The 11,649-nt window shown below is 36.5% G+C and overlaps 2 long non-coding RNA genes across 2 annotated transcripts; both read left to right on the forward strand.

Moving 5' to 3' along the window:
- Positions 1–4,394: 4,394 nt before the first annotated feature.
- LOC131229669 (uncharacterized) lies at positions 4,395–5,054 on the forward strand. The gene is made up of 3 exons (XR_009163532.1): positions 4,395–4,593; positions 4,694–4,786; positions 4,861–5,054. It is a non-coding gene; the product is annotated as an uncharacterized LOC131229669 (long non-coding RNA).
- Positions 5,055–5,582: 528 nt separating this feature from the next.
- On the forward strand, positions 5,583–6,174 carry LOC131229675 (uncharacterized). The gene is made up of 2 exons (XR_009163538.1): positions 5,583–5,849; positions 5,939–6,174. It is a non-coding gene; the product is annotated as an uncharacterized LOC131229675 (long non-coding RNA).
- The last annotated feature ends 5,475 nt before the right edge of the window (positions 6,175–11,649 follow it).

Consider the following 11,649-nt stretch of genomic DNA (forward strand, 5'->3'; position numbering starts at 1 on the left):
AGTTTCTATGTAGCCAAGCATAGATATAGTGTGCTTTTGGATGCATAGAAATTCTCAAATTGTCCCACGTATGGACAGTTCAAGGTTGGATATATTAAAATACTTCGGTTCCATTATTTAAATGCACATGCTTGTTCTGGGTTGTATCTGTCTATTTCTATCTGCTTACGTTTCTTATATTTATTTCTAATATCAAATATCCTCACAATGTGTGGATAATTGGCGTGGGAATCAAATGCAAGATCAACGTGCCTAGAGAGACATGGGGAGATGCTACTGGAATTTCGGCGTGCACATTTAAATGGGAACTTAAAAGCATTAAAATCTATCCGGTCTTGGATGGGTGACTGAGTTAGTTAGTTAGTTAGATATACCATTAGTGATTCTTTAAGATGCCTAAATCATTGTCATTTGGGGGTAGGTTTTCATTTATTAGTATGTAGGTAGGTATCTCATTTTTATTTTTATTTTTTAAAATGTTATGTAACTTGGCTTCCTTTGCTAAATGAACGAATGATAATGGGGCTTGTTTAAATTATATTAGGAAGCTTTGTCAGGCCCAGAGTGTATTTTCACTGACCCGTCCGAGTGGCTAAGGAAGGTACTTATGGATAAAAGTTGGATTCATCTGCCAAGGTACCCATTTAGAAACTTCTCATTTTAGTTGTTGTGGCTTAGTGGTAAAGATGCATTCTTTTGACATATCCTCCAATTTCATTATATGATTTAGGGTGAGCCACACATACTTAAATGGATCTGCGAAAGTTATAGATTTTGCATTTGCAAATGCAAGTAATAAAGGGAGGATCCGATGCCCATGTAAGAACTACAACAATAACTTCTGGGTGTCTTGAGAAGTAGCATATGATCATATTGTGTGTGACGGATTTAATACAAGTTATACCTACTAGCGTTTCCATGGGAAAGTTACGTCTTCTTCCATGCCTGCTACCACAAATGTCATAGGTGATAATCCAAATCCACGCGATGATATGCATGGATTGTTACATGATGTGTTCGGTATTTCAAATCTAAATGGTGAAGAGAGTGATGTGGGCCACACCCTACGGACCTACACAGGGGCAAAATACTGAAGCACAACAATTTTTCAAATTAGTAGAAGATGTTGATCAGGAATTGTACCCAGGTTGCAAGAAATTCACTAAGCTTTCTTTCGTTGTGAAACTATATCACATAAAGTGCCTTGGTGGATGGAGTGATAAATCATTCACCATGTTACTTGAATTGTTGAAGGAGGCTCTTCCCGTGGGTGAAATGTTACCAAAGTCTTTCTATAAAACTAAGAAGATTATTGGGGAGTTAGGCCACAAATATGACAAAATTGATGCATGTCCCAATGATTGTATGTTGTACTAGAAGGAGGCCATCAATGAGCAATCATGTGCTATATGTGGTACTTCTAGATGGAAAATGGCTGAACATCAGTCAGATGATGAGGGATCTTCTTCATCTGTAAAGGATCAAAAAATTCCCACTAAGATATTGCGTCATTTTCCCTTGAAACCAAGGCTTCAAAGGTTGTTTATGTCATCAAAAACAACTTCCTACATGAAATGGGATGAAGTAGGACGCACTGATGATGGAATATTAAGGCATCCCGCTAATTCCTCACCATGGAAAACTTTTGACCACAACCACCCAAGCTTTTCTTCGGACGGTCATAATGTTAGACTTGGGTTAACAGTTGACGGTTTCAATCCAGTCAGGACAATGTGTATTGCTCACAGCACATGACCTGTTATTCTGATACCATATGACTTACCACCATAGTTGTGTATGAAGCAACCTAATCTCATGTTGTCCTTACTTATTCCTGGCCCTTATGGACCTGGTAATGACATTGACTTGTATATGCAACCTTTGATAGATGAGTTGAAGGAATTGTGGGAGGTTAGCGCAGACACTTATCATGCCTCAAGCAATGAGATGTTTCGATTGTGTGTGGCATTGTTGTGGACTATCAATGACTTCCCTGCATATGCAAACTTGTGTGGATAGAGCACTAAAGGACGTCTCACTTGTCCTTGTTATAATAAGGACACTTCATCTAAATGGTTAAAACATGGTCAAAATTTTTATTATATGGGTCATCGTCAATTTTTAGAACATGATCATAAGTTTAGAACTGATAGCAGATCCATTGATGACACGGAAGAATTTGGCGAGGCACCAACTCCACTATTTGGTTCTGATGTGTTGGCCCAGTTGCAGGGAATTAATGTCACCTTTAGGAAGAAGACTGTAGGCAGTCATGGGCACAAGAGAGGACGAGAAGATAATGAGGAAGAAAGATATAACTAAAAAAAGAAGAGCATTTTCTTTGATTTGCCATATTGGGAGCATAATCTATTACGTCATAATCTGGACAGAAATGGTGACTATGGTAACACTGTTATAAAAGAACAATCCTCTATTTTCCCACGAGTAGGTCGTGCATTAGGGAAGTCTGAGGATTGTGTATTGGATAACGTTACATCTGCACAGGCACATCGATATGTCCTATTTAACTACCATGAACTCAGCCCTTTTCTTGAGTAAGCTAACTATAGGACTTAATTTATACATATAATCTTTTCTTTTTGTTAAAACTAATGACTTTTACAGAGAACATATGAATGTTGTTAAGCGGATGAATCGTCGCACATGACCAAGGGACATAGAACGCATTCACAATGATACATTTTATAAATGGTTTAGTGATCGTGTAAGTAGTCGATTTGATAAGTTTAAGACATGTGCATGTTTTTTTTTTTATTATTATTCAAGCATGAGCTTTTGAATGAATATTTTCAGTATCTGAATAGGTTGAAAAGTTGTGCCATGAAAGGAATGACCAGGTTTCAAAAGACCTTAGATGGCTAGCTCGGGGTCCTGGTATGGCAAGAAGATATAAGGTTTTTTTTTTGTAAACGGCTTCAGATTTCACACCAAAGATCGTGAGAAAAAAAAAACTCAACATAGATGTAACATACTATGGTGTATTGATGAACATCATAGAACTGGAATATTGTGGTACTTGGAAGGTTGTATTATTTAGGTGTGATTGGGTTGATGTTCGATCTCAAGGCAGGGGTGTTAAGAAGGATGGGTTGGGGTTCATGCTTGTGAATTTGAAACAATTATACCATACAAGTCAACAATTGTCTGATGAACCATTTGTGTTTGCATCTCAAGCTGAGCAGGTGTTTTACGTACATGACCTCATCAAAAAGGATTGACATGTTGTAGTGAGGATGAAACCCAGAGACTTATTTGAGATGCATGGGCAAGAGTCTGCAAATGATGTTGATACATTCTTAGGCATGTCGCCCTGCGATGATCAATGTTTGAAGGACCCAAGTGATGACACTGTTAGCTGGGAAAGGACAAATGTCGATGGTACAATAGTTGTCACATATTTACCACCCACCTAGCTGATGGTAAAAGAACAAATAGATGATACTGAGTTATCTGATCCCATTGGAGACAACATTTTGTACAATAATTGATTTCTTAAGTACCATGTTTTCCTAATGTATAAAATAGAAATTAAAATGTCTTTTTTTCATATGGTTCTGTTATTTATTTATTCAAAATTAAATCGTCTTATCAACATGCATCTGTTCACTGATGTGACTCAGGTTCTTCTTAGGACATGAAACATGCTCGTTCTAAACGCACGGCTAGGCTACCGATAAGCCTTATGAGTGGTGGCATCAATCAGCCTTAGCTACCCAAGACTGATGTGGGTCCCTCCTAGCCTCAGTTGCCCCAGCCTATAGCGAGTCCCTCTCAGCACCAGCCTTCCCTGGCTACATCTGGTCCAGTCTAGCCTTTGTTGCCCGAGTCTACAGCGGGTCCTTCCCATCCCCAGCTTCCCCTACCTACGGCGGGTCTCTCCCAGAGTTTGCCTCAGGATCCACACCAGACAGTTGATTCATTAGAGGATGCTTCTAGTGGTATGTTATGCATTGGTTCTAATATCCTTAAAATTTTAATGTATTTTTTGCTAATGAACTATACAAGTTTGCATATTATTTATGTACATTTTTTTCAACAGATTTGACATTCACAAAGAGGAGTCGAGGCCCCACATGATGTCATCAAGTTTGGAACATGTATGAAGGGCAACACATTTTTATAAACACCAACAATCTAGGGCATCCCGTTAATGAAAATATTAGCAAGCTGACAACTTTATGGGGACAATAGCACGTAATGGGGATTACGCACCCCTTACATATTCTAATTGGAGGGCAGTGCTAAACGAGAAGAAGGATGATATGTATGAACTTGTCATCATAATGGTGATTTGTGTTATGTATTTTATTATTTTATTATTTAGTTTTTGTTCATTATGTGATCGTCTACTTTGTTCATGTGATGCAGTCTAAGTTTCAGTTTGACAAAGAGATTAAATCTTGGGTGTTGATGTCGATTGGTAAAAAATAGAGGGATTGGAAGTGCGAACTGAAGAAATTCCACTACTAGCCTCATGATAATGATGAGGCGCGGCTAGCAGACCTCAATGAGCATGTCCATATGGATCAGTGGAAGGCCCTCATTGAGTTTTGAAACTCTGAAGAGGGAAAGGTATGTGATGAGTAGCTACTGAAACCTTCACGTTATGAAATTACACAACTGTCTTTTCCTAAAATTTCATAAATTACTCTGTTGATGTGTCACATGTTAGGCTCGTAATAAGATAAATATGGAAAATTGGAGAAAACAACGCATCGGCCACACTGCAGGCATGAAGAGCTTTGCGCGAATACGTGATGAAGAGGTAATTTTTTATTAATCACCTGATAATTTGAAGTCAATCTATTTCTGATATATTACTTATTTAAATAATGATAGAGAAAGAAGAGGGCCAATGAGGAGGATTTGACCTAAGTAGATATGTTCTTGTTGACACATATACGCAAGAATGGGATGCCTGTGGATGAGGCCTCAACAAGAGCAATGGTTTGTATATGTATCTTCTTATTTTGTTTAATCTTTTAGCAATATAAAATCTAAATTGGTGATTTTTAATTGTAAGAACAATTAAATGAACGAACTTCAGAGCAGCTAGAGGCTTCACAGAACAGCACTGCGAGGAAAGATATGTTCTCGGAAGTCATGGGTGATGAACGACATGGCCGTGTCCACACTTACGAGTTAGGTCCCTCTCCTTCTAATATATGGGGCACAACATCCCACAGTGTCCAGTCCCAAGGGATGGCCTCCAATGCTCAAAAGAGAGATGAACAATATGAGGAATTGCTTGCTAAAATATCTTCCCTAAGGGACACTATGGCTGATAGAGATGCTCAAATATCTTTACTAAGAGAAACTATGACAACATTTATGGCTGCTGTAATGAATCCAAGCATTAATCTAGCTACATTATTATGTGTTTCAGCTAATCCCAACTTGAACCAACCTTCCTCATCATCAAGCCACTTGGTTCCAACCCCTCAGGTAATTATAATATATACATGTATATTTTTACATGTAATATGTTTTCAATTATACATAGTTCGAGATGTATACGATGATTGACATTGATTTATTAGTTGTAGAGAGACTTCGCGAATAAGGGAAATTCTACAAGTTGCACTAATGTGTCTCAAGTTCTTCTTAAGAGTATTGTAAGGCCTGGGGATACTATAGCTAAAGGAACCGTTTTAAGCATGGATCCATTGACAAATGTAGGGGGGCAAAAACTTGGAGTTGGTTTCTGGGAAGTATCTGTTCAAGTGGCAATGGTACGTGTTGAGGATTTGATAAGGACCCATGGACAATATAAAACAATTGGGGATGCAATTGGAACGAGTATTGCTTGGCCCACTACTTTATGTATGGTAAGGGTTTTTTTTTTTTTTTTAAAGCAATAGAACTTATTGTATGAGATTGTGAATAGTAATTGATTTATTTTTGTTATTTTTTATAGGTTGTAGACAGAAATGGATGATGACTAAATGGGAGAGGTTTTTATTAAGTATTTGGAACTATAAACATCTTTTGTAAGTGGGGTAGTAGGGATCCGTGGTTTTAGACTTTTGGATTGAGTTAGACATATCTAAATAGTTTATTTTTATCTTAGTTTAATTATAGAGGTCACATCTAAACTCATCTAATCTCTTTAATTTAATCTTAGTTTTATAAGATTATGATTTGTGATTTGAATTTTGCATTTGCATGTCTTTAATTTAATCTCTTTTGTTTCTTTTCTTTTTACATGTGGTCACTTGGTCATCATATTTGTAGTGTAAGAGTTCCTATCATACCTTTTAGTAAATTTGCATATAAGTCTTAGGCTCCATTTAGTCATCACATCAATCTTTATGAATATATTTTTTTCTCAAACCAAATGGAGCTTAAGCCCTTTTTTAACTCCGCCAATGCAACTTCTTACATTACTGGTCCCAAGCCCAGGTAAAGGAGGAGGGAAAAGAGCATCAAGGTGAGTTGTGTCATTTTCTTTCATTTTATTTTACATACAACGTTAATCTTCAGGTCACTCGACTAATTTTCAAGTCACTTGATTAATTTTTCAGGTCACTTAGCATAGTCGGCATGGCCCACGCTCTATTTGGTTGTAAGTGAAATTGATCTATGTACTTTCATAAGTACTTTCCCTATTTTAAATGTTATGGTCAATAAGAATAGAGTAGCATGAATGCTAGGATAGGGCATTTGTAAGCTGGTACTTAATTGGTGGACAGCTTGGATCTTGCACTTGTGTTTAATTGACACACATGGGAGTTTGTAAACGACATGCCTTATACTTGTGTGTCTAATTAGTAAACCTCTACAAGCAATACCTGCCCTGGACATGGATTTCTTGATTGCAACCTATGTTTTCTATCATGCAAGGCCTATGTATGGACAGGATTGGGCATGAATATGGACTAAGAAATGATGTATTTGAATAAGGAGTTTGATGTATTTTAAGAAGGGAGTTGATATCATCCACACCCACCATTTTTCCATTGTAAGAATTGAAATATTATTCTTTTGTACTATTTCAATTCCCAAATGGAAAAATTGATTGTATGCTAGTGACAAAGGTGAGTGTAAATTGTGGCTGCTCCCTTTTTGAAATTATTGCTTGGTAGCTTCATCTGTCAAACATACTTCCTTAACATGGGTTTTATAAGATAGTTCCAGAATATTCTTGTGCTATACTACATTCGGTTCCACAAGAAAGAGGTGTTCAACTATTAGGCCTATCTTTCTCTCAGTTTTGACATGTTAAAAACTAAATCAACAAACTGAACAATGCAACTGGTGCAGTAAACTGCAGTTAATTTGAATGGAAAGAAAATATCTATTTTATATACAAGAAGCCAGGTTGTATACACTAAAATGATTATGAAAAAAATCTATTCATGGACTAGATGATAACTAAACCAACTAATATTCTACATTCCAGTGTTGTATAATGATACTGCAGTTCTCAGTTTAGTTCGTGTAGTCTTTTATTATGCAATTGTTGATCTCTAATTTGCTTCCAACAGAAATTGCCTATTGCGAAGGAAAGCAATCTTCTAATTGCCCAATGTGAATGCAGGTATCGTGGCACTTGATGGTTTTATTTGATTGTATAGGATTTTTGTACCTAATGCATTGAAGAATCTCCCAAACAGCAGGTTCGTTTCCATTTGATTCCATGCTATATTTTTCTAGAAAATGAAGTTCACTTTAGCTGTAAAATAATCCTTCTTCCTACAACAAAAGATATAATGCTGGTGATGATATATGCAAATGGGACATAACTCAATGGCCATATTGAACTGTATGTTGTTCTCAAGTGTTGGGTGCTTTGGTCATGGATTCTTTTCTGGGTAATTTTCAAGAAGCCATATTTACAATGAATCTTGAAAACCACATAGGTATTCTGCATTTCCTCCATTCATTTTCCCCTATTTCGATGGTGCTTATTGGCATGTGTCATGTATCTGTTACTTCTCTTTGAGGGTATTTATTAAATCTCTTAGGCTGTAGTGTGCTTTATTTTTTTTTCCCCATGACAAAACTATTATTTCTTTCCTAACAGATGGAGATGCTCTTTTGCTCCACTGTGGTTGGGCTTCCTTTCTTGATTCCACCCATGCTTTTAACGGGAGAGCTGTTCACAGCCTGGAATTCCTGCTCTTAGGTGAGATCCCCCTACCTATTATTTCATGAGTAATTACATGATAATTAGCTTCTCCTTGTTAGCAATGCTTTTGGTATTTTACAGATTGACACGAAGGATATTCGCTTCATATGCGGTGGTCTTTTATTAACTTAGAAAAGACAATCTCAGAAAGGTATACAATTAAAATGAGGAAACCAACTAATGTGCTTGTGCTAATTGCCTTGCATTGGTGGTTCATTTATGGAAATTTAACTTGTTTTTGTCCATGCCCAGGCGTTAAGATTCTTCTATAGGGTTTGGAGCCCTGGTATGTGCAAACATGAGGGTTGGTGGTCTAACAAATGCTATTGTGACATCATCTCTACTAGAATCAGTGAGTTTAAAGTAGTTCCTACTAGACTAGTTGTTGAGGAGACATTGTCTAGTGCACCAGTCCATACAGATAAGGAGCCTCCTTATTGTTGAAACAAAGGTAATTAAACACCTGGGTTGGAGTTGAGTAAATATAGATAACACATACATAATTACATAAACCTAACTTCTTCGAAAGAAATTATTTCCTATCCTGCAAAATTTTTTATTTCAAAGAATTTTGTGTGTGTGTGTGAAGATTTCATTGTAATCAAGATAAATAACCAAATAAAAAGATTTCATTCTTTTGTTGTAGAATTTATGATTTCATAGCTTGTTTATGGAAGCGTTTTGATTTTTTTTTATTTAATTACAATAGGCATTTGGATGAAATCATTTTAAGTTCAAATGCTTATGTTGGTTGCATTGATGAGCAGAGATTTGAAGGGGAATCAGCTGACCGGGTCAATCCTTGATGAGATCGGCAACTGCATCTTGCTGAAATCTCTGTAATCTCTCTCATTTACTTGCATTATGAAGTTATGGGATTGAGAATGTAATGGAGGATTTAACTGAAATCTGTGTTGGTTTGTTTTCTATAGGGATTTATCCGGTAACTTACTAGATGGAGATATTCCGTTCTCGACATCTAGGCTCAAACAGCTTGAGAAATTGTTAGTATCATGTCTGCTTTTATTTGGTAGATTGGTCATTTTCATGAATCTTGCCTGCCCCTTTGTAAGGGATAAATTGGTCATTTATGATGATGTTACTATGTAGGACATTGAAGAACAATTAGTTAATTGGGCTTATCCCTTTAACCCTTTCACAGATGCGAAATCTCAAAACTTTGTAGGATTGTTGTCACTTATATTTGAGGTGCTTGTTCTATTTTGTGGTTTATGCTTTCTAATATTTACTTGAAAACATTGAATTATTTTTTTTTCCTTCTCATTTAAGTTTTGTTAGTTACACATTTGCATTGGGGGTTTGTCTGATAGAACATACCTGAACTATAATTGTTTGTTTCCAATAGTGTGGATTTGTGTGTACAAATTGTTTTTTTTTTTTTTTTTTAGGGATCTTGCTCAGAATCAGCTCACTGGTGACATTCTGAGATTGATTTACTAGAATGAAGTATTGTAGTATCTGTGAGTACTTCCTCCACTTTGTGTACTCCATGTAAATCACAATTTATAAGTCTATCTCAAATTAGTTCTAGTTCATCTAGTAATTTGGTATGTTTTGGAGTCGCCCATTGTTAAGAGCACACTATGGGTTGTGTTATGTAATGTGATGGCCACTTTGATTCTTGTTATGTAAGATGGACATTGACTATTATGACTTCCAACATTCCTTTTAGTGTGGGTGTTGTTCTTGTTGTTTATGGTCTATTGACTGTTATGACTTCCAGGGATATTTCTTACAATCAAATCACTAGAGAGATTCCTTACAACATTGGTTTTGTGGCAACCTTTTGCGCCACTTTTTCCATTCTTTACCGGCGCTTTTTATAGTTTTTACCAGCGTTTTTTCAATTTCTTATCGGTGCTTCTTACACTTTTACCGGCATTCGTTATAGCTTTTAGTAGCATTTGTTACAAAATTTACCTGTGTTTCACATAACTTTTATTGGCATTTTTACAGTTTTTACCGGCGTTTCTCATAACTTTTAGTGGCGTTTTCACATTTTTAGCAGCGTTTGTCAGAGCTTTTACCTGGCATTTCTCATATATTTTAGCGGCATTTTTACTATTATACCGGTGCTTTATGCAATTTTTATCGGCGCTTCTACAGTTCTTACTAGCAGGCACCAGAAGCGCCGGTAAAGACTGGTAAAAGTTGTTATTTAGTGGTGGCCATCAAAAGCGCCGATAAAAAGGTGTGACCGCCGGTAAAACATACAGCGATGCCCCCTTTTGCGGCATGGGTCCGACCGCTGGTAATTCTTATACCGGCGATTTTTGGGACTTTTAGGGGTGGTTTTGGCCACCGGTAAAACCTATTTTTTGTAGTGATTTGCTCTCGAGGATGATCCTTAATGATGGGTATGTTAGATGATGGTTGTGGTTCATTTGATGATGGAGATTTATTATCTGATTTATCTAAAATGCATGAATCTACATCATCTTCTAATTCATTCATAGGTCTATCTTCTCCGTGAGGTTGGTCATCAATTACCACATTGACTGATTCTTGAATAGTGAGAGTCCTTAGATTGTACACTCTATAAGCATGACTATTCAAGGCATACCTCAAAAAGATACTCTCATCACTTTTAGACTCAAATTTCCCTAGGTGATCTCTATCTCTCAAGATATAACATTTACTTCCAAAAACACGAAAGTATTTCACACTAGGTTATTTTCGTACCATAGTTCATATGGAGTTTTGTTCAAACCTGCTCTAAGATATACTCTATTTATGATGTAGCAAGTAGTATTGACAACTTCTGCCTAGAAAATTTTTGCCATATCTTTTCCATTTAGCATAACTGACCCCATTTCCTGCAATACTCGATTTTTCCTTTCAACGACTCCATTTTGCTGTGGGGTTTTTGGGGCTAAGAATTCATGACAAATTCCTTTCCCATCATAATATTTTTCAAATCGCTCATTTTCAATTTCCCCACCATGATCACTTCTGATGCAATTATGCAATATCCTTTTTCATTTTGAAGTCACTTTGCCAAAATTACAAATTCATCAAAGGCATCTGATTTCTCTTGAAGAAATGTGACCCAGGTAAATTTGGTGTAGTCATCTACTACCACTAAGAAGTATCTTTTCTTGTCATGGTTTTCCACTTTGGTTGGGCCAACCAAGTCTATATGCAGCAGATCCAAAGGTTTTGTTGTTGCTATGGTGGTTGTCTTTTTGTGACCGACTTTTATCTATTTTCCTTTTAGACATTTTCCACAGACAACTTTTTCTTCTTTTCTAATCTTGGGAAGTCCTCTAACTAAATTTTTTGAACTAAGCTTAGCTAAATTCCGGTAGTGAACATGTCCCAACCTTTGGTGCCATAATTTGGATTTGCTTTTTATAGCCATATTACACTTTGTGGATAACACACTCTCACTTGTACTTTCAATAATGTAACAGTTATCACTAGTGTGTAGACCTTTTATGAGAGATTTTCCTATATGATCTAAGATCCTACACACA

Source organism: Magnolia sinica, chromosome 2, assembly GCF_029962835.1.
Source record: "Magnolia sinica isolate HGM2019 chromosome 2, MsV1, whole genome shotgun sequence".
Classification (NCBI taxonomy): domain Eukaryota; kingdom Viridiplantae; phylum Streptophyta; class Magnoliopsida; order Magnoliales; family Magnoliaceae; genus Magnolia; species Magnolia sinica.